The 11,480-nt window shown below is 37.2% G+C and overlaps 1 pseudogene; it reads right to left on the bottom strand.

Annotated features, from left to right (window-relative positions):
• Positions 1-1,831: 1,831 nt before the first annotated feature.
• Positions 1,832-10,610, bottom strand: LOC137719879 (linamarin synthase 2-like; annotated as a pseudogene).
• Between the last annotated feature and the right edge of the window lie 870 nt (positions 10,611-11,480).

The following is an 11,480-nucleotide window of genomic DNA, read 5'->3' as shown; positions in this document are numbered from 1 at the left end:
GGGTAGCGGGGGTGTGGCGCTTTCAGGGTCCATCCTCGGTCAAGCAGGTCGAGCTGCTTGCTATTCGAGCTGGCTTGCAACTTGCGAAGACTCTCCGGTGCAACCAGGTGGCGGTGGAGACTGATTCTTTGGAAGCTTTGGCTGCTTGCAATGGGAGTAGCATGGACCTGTCTAATTTTGGCTTTATTGCCAATGATATGCAGGTTTGATGGCTGAGTTTTATGGGTGTACAATTTCGAATATCCCACGTCGGGGTAATAGTGTGGCACATCACCTTGCCAAGTCCAGTTTTTATAGTCGTGAGTTATTTGTTTGATACGAGGAATCTTCAGATGTCATTCGAGATGCACTTCATCAAGATATGAACTCGCGTTGAATTATTTTATCAATAAAGCTATCGTTCAATTCAAAAAATAAAAATTAAAAAAATATAAAGTTAAAGTACTTAAACGCCCTTGTTGACTGAATATTGCTAATGCTATGTTCTACAACTTCTATTCTTTAATCCCAACCGACATCGAAACTAAACAAGAAACGTTTGGGAAATCAACCGAAACCGTCCTGTTGATTCCACGAATATATGTCTAGCCATTTTTTTATTAACCCATTTCTTTATTCAAAATTTGATGAACAGTGATAAGCCTGGACAAAACCAGGCATGAGTTACCAGAAGAAAAATCTGCCCGCTAACTACAAGAAAATCTCAATTAATAATCTACTCATTAGTAAAGACGGGAAGTAGGCAAAATAGATTATGGCTATCGAAATACATTTTAAACTCACTTCTTCACTTCTTCGTAATCTGCCTCGAGAACTTGGTCCCCTATGATAGTGTGTAAATTGATGAACTGAGAAGTGGAGATTATAAGTTTTCATTAGTGTTATGCCTCAGCTCATAGGCTGAGTTTGTGTGTTAAAATGTAATGTGTTGGTTAAGTCTAATAGGGCTTAAAATTGGACAGGCGTCAGGCCTTAATCTTAGTGTAGGATGTAATGGATGGCTGAGATTGAATTTAGGAATGTATCCATCTCCCTCTCACCTCCAACGGTTATATTTGCTAGTGTAAGAGCTCATATGCTCAGAAAGTGTGCCCGCAATATATGGAAGAATGCAGAGGGATATTCCCTGAGATTTCCTGATCCAAAATTCTTCTCTTCTTCTTCCTAAACTCTCTGAGTTTCTCTTCCATAATCGCTGCTAGAATTCCTGTTTAATTTGAATCCTCTAACACCCTACACCCTGTGATCCACAGGAAGATGAGTTGCCACACAGAACCCTTTCGTATGTGTTCCCCAATCTTAGAAACAGCTGTGTTTGTAGCATCAAGCTTGGCCTTGATCTACTCGGCATTAGGATCTCCAAAATGGAGCAACTCAATATCAACTCCTCCACCGTCCGATTGAGTACTATTTTCTCATCACACCCATTCCTCAGAACGGAGAACTGAAAGTCGTAATACCTGACTGCCTTATCAGGCGGATCAAAGAATTCAAATGCGATTTCTCAAGCGCGAAGACGAGTTACGGCGAATTAAACGCAGTACGGGAGCAATACCGACTGTGTTGAGGGGAAGAGAGTGTGAAAGACGGTACGATGGATGGAGAAGATTAGTTTCGTAATTATTTTGGTTAAGAAAGGGTATTATAGTATTTTCAGGTCAAGTTTTCATTATAATTAATAAAAATTATAATAGTTGGCTAAAAATTCTATTTACAATCCAAAAATTTCACTATTTTTTCCTAATTTCTCTTTTTTTTTTTTTTTTTTTTTTTAATAAACGATATTTTTACACTAAGAAAGTGGGGTAATTGGTTAATCCTCAGGTGCTTGCTATTTGCCAACCCCAATGCAAACTGAATTGGGTTTCTTTTTATCAAGCCATTCCAAACACTTTCTGTCTTATTTCCATAAGCTTGAGTTAAGTGACTTGCTTTCTGGGAAATGCCTGCCAAGCAAATTAAGGGGGCCGATGGTGTAAATGTTGGGGAACATTGTCGATATTACCTCCAACACTTTGTGTTCGAATTCGTCAATTGTGTTGAAGAGGATTGCAGAAGAGTTCAAACAATTCCGTGCTTCAAATCCCAAGTAATTAAACATTATGCCGTTAAGATCAGCAACTCTAATGAAACTCGGGGTGTCCTTGAGCCGAACATTTTTCATGCGTGGGATCCAATCAATTGCTATATCGAGTGTGCCATCATGCATGAAATTCTCATCTGAAATGCATAGAAGGTGAAGCATGCGCGATGACAGATAACTATGTCGATGGTTATAAGAGTAAATTTTCAAGATCTTAAATATCTACTTTATTTTGAAGTTGATCAAAATGAAAAAAATTGAGATGTCATATTTTTACAGGTGCATGGCCCAAAATCCCTTGATAATTTTATCCAACAATTATTTGAACTCGGTAGGACTAACTTTTACAAAGTGAAGAATGATTTTATTAAAACCAATTGATCACTACAATTACATTAATCTTCCCCAATAACATAGCAGAAAAGATTTCTAAATAAAATAATTAATAGAAAAGACTAATCTAAACTATATATTAACAGAACCCTCATTGTAAATGTCAACTACAATCCTATAAAATTACTATTCTAACCTTCTAATCAAAACTAAATATAAATAAAAAAACATGGGTAATAATGTAATTCACACAACTAATTTTTTTTATTTTTTTTATTTTTATGTCTCACATACATGTGATTCTACATTTCTCTAATTATAAAAGGGCTATAGCAGAGATGAGAGTCGAAAGGGAGAAAAGGGGCAAATTTCTAGGGTTAGGGTTAGGGTTTCTTTCGATTCACTCAATTGTTGCGGTGATTGAGTGGATGAGTGGATTATTATTCAGCCTAGCAAATACTAAGTTAACTAGTTTGCTAATCGAGTGGTTGAAAATTACTAATTGTGACAGATGCAGTAGGAAATTAGGAAGTGGGAGGGTTATGAGATTTCATTTTATTGGGTTATCGAAACAAATGGTTAATTTACAATCCAAGAGTGATGATCTTTATCGTATTAAATTGGATAATGGGAAGATGCAGAGGCGATTGAAGCCCCCAAGATATCTATCATGGTGGAGGACGTCACTTGATGACTGTGGTAATAGGGGTGTATTCCTAGGTTGGGAGTGCTTGGGGTTGAGGGATTCCCCAAGAAACCAATCATGGTGGATGATGGCGTCGATTGATGACTACGGCAACGGCGGTAAGTTCCTAGGTTGGGCGTGCAAGGTAAGTACTCTGTATGATTAGTTGTATTACAAAAATGTTAATTATGATGATAGAAGGAAGCTAAAGGGTTGCTATCCATTGCCTGGTTATTTGAATTGTAGGCCTCATTTTTATGGTTTCGAAAGGGCAATAATTAATGTTTTCGTGTTTGATTGGGTTATTTTTCTGCTACCCAAGGCTCGGCAAGCCTATTGGAGAGTTTGTTTTAGGTCGATTAGCATTTTGATAATTATTGAGGCTGAGTGCTTAGGTGCATCTATTGATCTCCTAGTGGTTAGTATCTGATGCATACTTCGGGGTAGTATTTATAGCTGGTGGGAGTTTGATGCAGTTACCATCCAAACCTTTAGTTCTCCCTGCTTGAGTGTTCTCTGTTTAGCCATGATGGTCATCTCTCAACTTGAAGCCTTCTCTTCTAGGCAAGCTCGCATTCCTACTAGCCTTAGGATTCTGTCTTAGGCAAATAAGTTTACCAATCCGTTACCAGGTTAACCTCTTGTTGTGGTGGAAGTAGCTTGGGGAACCTTCACAATGGAGAGTGGTGTTACTCGGGTCTTTACTAGCCTCTTCTCCAACCTCAATGTGGAGTACATGGAGAGTAGAGTCCTGATGGGTAAGCTTATGGGCAAGCAGCTGGATGCTAGGACCATCAAGTGGAAGCTTGGTCTAACTTGGGGGATAGAGTCAAAAACCATTTTTATCTTAACCACTTTAGGCATATGTGGATTGCTGTTCAATTTACGGATGATGAAGAGTTGGAGTTTGCACTGGACCATAGGCCTTGGTATGTTATAGAATAAATTTTTCATTTGGAAAGGTGGAGTATCCATTTTCGTGATACTGACTTTATATCCAACCTGAGAGTTTGGGTAAGAATTCCATGGGTGTCAGTCCAATATAGGGATGTGGAGATTCTAAATGTTATTGGTCATCCTATTGGAAGTTTTATTAGGGCTGATGAGACTACCCTGTCTGGTTTGAATGGCTTATTTGTCCATGTTCTACTAAAGATGCACCTTAGATTGCCTCTTAAAAGATTGATAGTGGTGAATAAAGATTAGGAGTTTCTGTTTCTGTTAAGTTATGAAAAGCTCTTTAAAATCTGTTTTTATTGCGGATAGATGCGCTCTAAGATGCACCCATATCCTGCAAAATTTTGATAATGATGGGTGCTTGCTAGTGGATAGGATTTTCGAGGATAAGCGGTGATTTTCCCAGAGAACTTCCCAGTCAATGAGGAGACTAAGAATGATCTTCAGGAGGGGGTTATGCTGTTGTTTCCCCAACCTACCTAGGTGGACGAGTTTGGTCATTTAGATGGTGACGGTCTGTCTCGAAGGGCAAATGTTTAAGAGCAGCATGAGGAAGATAAAAGGTGGTCTGATGTTTCTGTGAGGAGAGGTAGAAATAATAGTAGGGGGACAAACTCCTCTTGTAGGGATCGAAAAAGCTATGATAATGTTGTTAGGGGCAATATGACCTGGGTCTCAAGGGCTGACTTGGTGTCTAAATGGTGCTTGGTGGTTGATGGAGGGTCTAGGTTTGGTACCGTAGGTGGCAAGAGTGTTGGTGATGAGTTGGGTAATGGCAGTAGTAGCAAGGGAAAAAGCGTAAATGAAGTTACTGATCTTGAGGCTGGAGATGATATTTTCATGGAAACAGAAGACGGTGTGATTGAGGAAGTTCAGATGGAGGGAAATAGGAAGAGGATAAGAGTGAAGCTTAAAATTGAGAGGGTTCGAGCTACAACCTGGATGAAGTTGATGCATTAGAATTGTAGGGGCTAGGGCAGGCCCAAATTTGCCATCTAGTTTAATTTTCTCTGTAATTTAAATATTTTAGATGTTTTTTGTTTGGTTGAATTGAAGTCCGACCTGGATAGAGGTCTAAGTGCCAAATTGTCTAAGCGGTTCAGTAATATGTTTTTTTTGCTAGAGGGGATGGGAGGGCAGGTGGTCTTTGTTTATGTTGGAATGTTTTTAATATTAATATTAATGTTATTGCCACAATCCTAGATTTATTCACTGTGAAGTCACTGAAAAATGCTCAAATAAGCAATTCTAATTTACTTGTGTCTATGCGTACCCCCAGAAAAGTCTCTAACCCCAACTTTGGAATGAAATTACCTCTTTATTTCCTAGTAATAATCTTCTTCTTCCTTGGTTGCTGATAAGCGATTTTAATAACATTGTTAACTTGGAAGAAAAATTTGGGGTGATAGGAATGTTAGTGAGCATATAGTTAATTTTAATAATTTTACTAATGAGGGAAATTTAATTTCAATCTCTGCTACTGGTGTATCGTTTACTCGATGTAATGGTCATAAGGATAATATTATTATCTTTGAAAGACTGGATAGAGCCATTGCTAATATGAATTGGATTAATTTTTTTCCAAATGCTAATCTTCATAACTACCCTATCTTTGGGTCTTATCATAGTCCTATTCTTCTTGACCAATTATCTCAAAAGTGGTAACAATTTGGGGGTTTGCACTTTTAAATTTGAGGCCATGTGGCCATCTCATCCGGGTTTTAAAAGTGTTGTTAGGAAGGCTTAGGATCAGACTATTACTAGCAGTGAGTGTGAGAAAATAAGAGGTTACTTAGGGACTTTTAAGTTTCTAGTCAATAACTGGAATAAAGAGGTATTTGAGAATGTATTCGAGAGAAAGAAGAGTCTGTTGTGGGATTTAAATAAAGTGCAGGACGAGATTATGAATAACCCTAATTCTAATAGCCTGTTTGTTAAGGAAATGTAGATCAAGAATCAACTTAATGAAGTTCTTAAGAATGAAGAATTATTCTGGGCCCAAAAAGTTAGAACCAATTGGTTGCAACTTGATGATAGGAATACTAGATATTTCCAAACGGTGGCTACTGTGAGAAGGAAAAGGAATGAAATTTGTAGAATTAAGGATAATCAAGGCAACTGGTGGAAGAGGGGTGAAGGCATGGAGAGAGTAATCATTGAGGATTTCAAATCTAGATTTTTGGCTTCTATAAGACCTTCTCAAGATTGTCTAGAGAACTTCATTGATATCCTTGTTCCTTGTATAAGTAATGACGAAATGATAACCTTAATAAGCACATTCTTGATGTTGAAGTGTTTGAGGTGGTTAAAAGCATTGGAGCCTTGAAGGCTCCAAGACTGGATGGTATTCATGCTTCTTTGTATCATAACTGCTGGGAAATAATTGGCCCATGTGTGGTTAATTTGGTTAAAGAGTTTTTCTTAAATGGCTCAAGCCTTCATCTGATAAATCATACCACTATTGCACTTATCCCAAAGGTGGAGAACCTTGAAGTGGTTTCCAACTTTAGACCAATTAGCCTTTGTTAGACAGTTACAATGTTACCTATAAGATAATTACCAAAATTTTGGTGAGTAGAATTCAGCCTTTGTTAGACAGTTGCATTTTTAAAAACCAAGGGGCCTTTGCTCTTGGAAAATCCATTCAGGATAACATTCTTATAGCTCATGAAATCTTTGCCTCTTTTAAGGCTAAAGAAGTAGGAAGGGTGTTATGGCCATTAAGCTTGATCTGGAAAAGGCTTATGATTTTCTCAGGTGGGATTATATTAAGGAAGTGTTAGCTAAGTTTGGCTTCAATGATCACTGGATCAGGTTGATCATGGAGTGTATTACATCAGTGTCTTTCTCGGTAATTATTAATGGTAAGTCTTTTGGGTTTTTGCGCTTGTCCAAAGGCATTAGACAAGGTGATCCCCTATCCCCCTATATTTTCATCCTTTATATGGAGCCCTTAGTTAGACATTTAGATATAAGTTAGGAAACTCACCTAAAAGTAATGTCGGTATTTTGACTGCGCCTGGAGGCTATAGAATTTCTAATTTGATGTTTGCGGATGATTGTTTGATTTTTTTTTCTCATGCTATTGGCACTACAGCTAGGAATATAACTAGAGTTCTTGATAATTTTGCCTAAACTTCTGGCCAAAAGCTAAGCTTTCATAAGTCTTCTCTTTATTTTTCTAACAACACCCTTAACAACATTAGGATTAACATTGTTAATATTCTTGCTATTCAACATAAAACCACGATTGGCAAATATTTAGGTATCCATAATATTATTTTATGGAAGGACCAAGTTAATTCCAAAGAGCTTATTATCAAAATAAAGAATAAGTTAGCTGGCTAGAATACAAGTACCCTATCTAAAGCTGAAAGACTAACTCTTATCAAGGCTATCCTGCTAGGTGTTCCCAATCGTAATATGTCTTGTTTTAAGTGTCCTGAGAAAGTTTCTGAAACTTTAGATAGAAAAAGTAGGAGGTTCTTGTGGGGAAAAGATAGTAAGCTTGTCCTTAAGGCCTGGAATAAAGTGTACAGCCCTAAAGATAGTGGAGGTATGGGAATTAGGACAAGTAGTCATTTCATTAATGCTTGTTTAGCTAAGCTTGGTGGGAAAATTTTAACAGATAGTCAAAACTGGTGGGTTCAAATTGTTAAGAATAAATATCTAAAAAGAGAGGATTTCCTTAAAGCTAAAGTTAGGCAACACTACTCGTGGTATTTTAGGTCTAGGAATATTCTTAATTTGGGGATGTGGTGGATTGTTGGAAATGGTGAGAGCATCTGCTTCTGGACCCATAATTGGGTTTTTCCTTTCCCCTTATCCAACTTGATCCCGACCAGTAACTTGGGTGATATTGATTACAACTTGAAAGTGAGTTATTTCAATAAGATAAGAGTTGGTTGAGCCAATTACTTGATAATGATGTTGTGGTAAAGATATGCAGCATTCCTCTCCCTATGATGGCTCAAGATGATGTGTTTTGCTGGGGTCCTAATGCGAATGGTAAGTTTTCGATTAAGTCAACAACTTGGATCCAAAACAGAAATAATAATAATAATGTTAGTGGGCTTCTTAAAAAAATGTGGAAACTTAAGATCCCTCACTAAGTTAAGATGTTTAGTTGGCTTCTTATTTTAGGAAGATTGCATACAAGAGACAGATTATCCAGGTTTGTCAACAATATTCCTTCCTCTTGTGCTATGTGCAATGCTGAGGAAGAGAATAGAACCCATTTATTCGTGAATTGTAATTTTGCAAGATTAATCTGGAAGGGTCAAGCTATTCCTAACTCCATAAGGTTAAACCAAAATCTTCACTTTATTGATTGGCTTAATGATCTTGAGTTTAGGATTGATGCAGGTATGTGTGATCTCGGTAAAACGTTACTCATTTGTTGGCAAATCTGGAAGGAACGAAATCAGGTGGTTTTTCAGAATGCCAAACAATTCCTGGATTGTTAAGGCTGCACTTAATCTTAGAAAGGAGTTTATTGAAGCCAATAATTTAAGCCATGTAAGTCAAAATGGTAACACATCTCCCCATGGCTCTACTATTCGATGGCGGCCACCTGATGCAGGTTTTGTTAAGCTCAACTTTGATGGCACTGTGGTGGATCAAGGTGCAGCTTCCGGTTTTGTGATTAGGAATGAGTCGGGGGATACTATTGCTGTGGGGGCTAGATTTACTAGACAAAACATGATTTCTGTTGCTAAATGCCTTGCTTTGTGAGATGGCCTTTGGTTAGCTAAAGCCAAAGGTTTGTCCCGTATCATGGTGGAGGGTGATTCAAAATTGGTGAGAGAGGCTATTAGGGGTAACTATAACCCTTCTTGGAGACTGAGGACCATTCTTGAAGATATTCGTTGGCTGGCTGAGTCGTTCTCGGAGATTTGCTTGAATCATGTCTTTAGGGAAGCAAAATTTTTGGCTGATGCTGTTACTAGATTGGTTTTACGGTTTTTGATTTTCATGTTTGGGATAAGTTTATTCCTTGGGAAGCCTCCCAAGTGTTACTTTTTTATTGTACTCAAACTGGTTGCCCTATGAGCTTTTCTCTTTAATTCTATTTCCTTTTCTATCAAAAAATAAAAAATAATTAAAAAATAAAAAATAAGCCTCTCTGTCCTCTCTACCCATTCCCACGTTCTCTCTCTCTCAAGAGAGAGCTAGGCTATTAGGGGTAACTATAACCCTTCTTGGAGACTGAGGACCATTCTTGAAGATATTCGTTGGCTGGCTAAGTCGTTCTCGGAGATTTGCTTGAATCATGTCTTTAGGGAAGCAAATTTTTTGGCTGATGCTGTTACTAGATTGGTTTTACGGTTTTTGATTTTCATGTTTGGGATAAGTTTATTCCTTGGGAAGCCTCCCAAGCGTTACTTTTTTATTGTACTCAAACTGGTTGCCCTATGAGTTTTTCTCTTTAATTTTATTTCCTTTTCTATCAAAAAAATAATAATAATTAAAAAATAAAAAATAAGCCTCTCTGTCCTCTCTACCCATTCCCACGTTCTCTCTCTCTCTCTTTCTCTCTCTCTCTCTCTCTCATATTCCATTTTAAAAACAAAAATAAAAAAGTTCACAGACTTTGTGTTGGCATATGCTAATTCCATTTAACAGATCCAAAAGGTCAAAATGCAAATTTTCTTCTCTTTTACATCTTTAATTACAAACATTGATTGTGGACAAAATTAAACCCATTTACATACTCTATATGGCAACCTTTTTATTTGATTGGACCGCTTTTATTAGTAGTCTAATGTGATACTGGACTAGATCTAAAAGCAATGGAAAACACGACTTGTACCTATAAGCCCCATGAATTAATAATACATCAAAAGAAACGCAGGAATATAAAACGGGACATAGGAAAGACTAAGGAGTCAAATCTTCCGAGTGTGTCACGATAATTGTGCATACAAAAATGTTCATATACATCAAATTATATATGCGACGAAAGAGTGAAAAAACAAATGGTCCAGAAATTAAAGAAGTTCCTTCGAATGGAATAATGCCACGTTTGACGAATTCGTTGTAATGCAAGTACCCCAAGAAGCCACAAGCAGGGGCAGTCCATAACTGAACCTCCGGAATGCCTAATTCTCTAGCAGCTTCGCTCCCAAAGGTCATCACACCATCTGCAACTATGCAAGTAACTTGTGGCACTTGAGGTGAGGAATTTATCCTAGTGACCAACTCTTTAAATGGACCATGACAAGTTTTCTTAATGGAGTCACATAAAGCTGGAATATCTTGGATTCCATCCTTATACGAAGAAGGCAACCCGTCCAGTATGGTCTCGAACACAAAGTCCGGTAGACCCTTAACGGAGTCGGGACCTTTTGACCGGATTAAACGGTTGTGGTTAAACTCGGTGTTGACAAAGGTTATGTGGAAACCCCTTGAGTGAAGAATCTTGGCTAATTGCATCATGTGGTTAACATGGCCTTGTGCTGGGTATGGGATGAAAACTGCATGCCCTTTTTTGGTTGCTTGTTCTACTGAACTCATCATCTCTCTTTAGTATTTACCAAAGACTAGGAAAGAACCCAGTTTTGAAGCCTTAGTTTTGTATAGTGAAAGCTAACTTTCATCTTGTACTATTTATACAAAACGTGTGGCAACCTTCTCATCGGCATCTAATAATCAATCCAATGTAGCCACTTAATACTACGGTCTAATGGTATTCATCTTCACTTGTAAGTGAGAGGTCTTATGTTCAATTTTCACCAAAAGTGAATTTGAACTATATTGTTACTAGCCCATTGTGAGGCTTAGACCATTACCCCACCCCTTAGTATAGATTATATCATTTATTAAAAAATAAAAAATCAATTCAATGCTTTTTTTTTTCTTTTTATAGTTTTTAGATGAAAAATGATAATAACATACATTTTTTCTCCTCTTACCCACCCTTCAATTTGATGGTTATAAATAAAGAAAGGCGTGTAAAAACCAGCTCGCTTTTCGAACTTCATAACAAGAAACTTTTGTCAAACGTCTAACTTTTGCTAGGACGTCTAACTTTTGCTGGGAATTATTTTTCACAAATCTTTCTATTAGTCTATTTATACTAAAAAGAGTGTTAGTCTAATTATCATTTTTTTTTTTTATCTTAGTTAGTCTAATTATCATTTTTTTTTTTATCTTAGCAGACTCTCTAGGACATAATTCACGTTTAAGTGAGATTCGAGGCTCATCATCAGGTTTACAACATGTCCAGGTGATATTTTCTTAATTATTTGAAATTAGCATTCATGATTGCAATATAGTTTCTTCTGATAACTTACTATTTAGTCATGTATGTACGGACCAATTGGACTAGAAAATCAAAATCAGTTATGTAGACCATCCTTATATCAAGCCATACGTTCTCCAAACTAGTCCAAATAGAAAATAGTCTCATAACTTACTATT

Source organism: Pyrus communis, chromosome 16 (genome assembly GCF_963583255.1).
Source record: "Pyrus communis chromosome 16, drPyrComm1.1, whole genome shotgun sequence".
NCBI classification, from domain to species: Eukaryota; Viridiplantae; Streptophyta; class Magnoliopsida; order Rosales; family Rosaceae; genus Pyrus; species Pyrus communis.
This window is presented reverse-complemented; position numbering and strand designations above follow the sequence as displayed.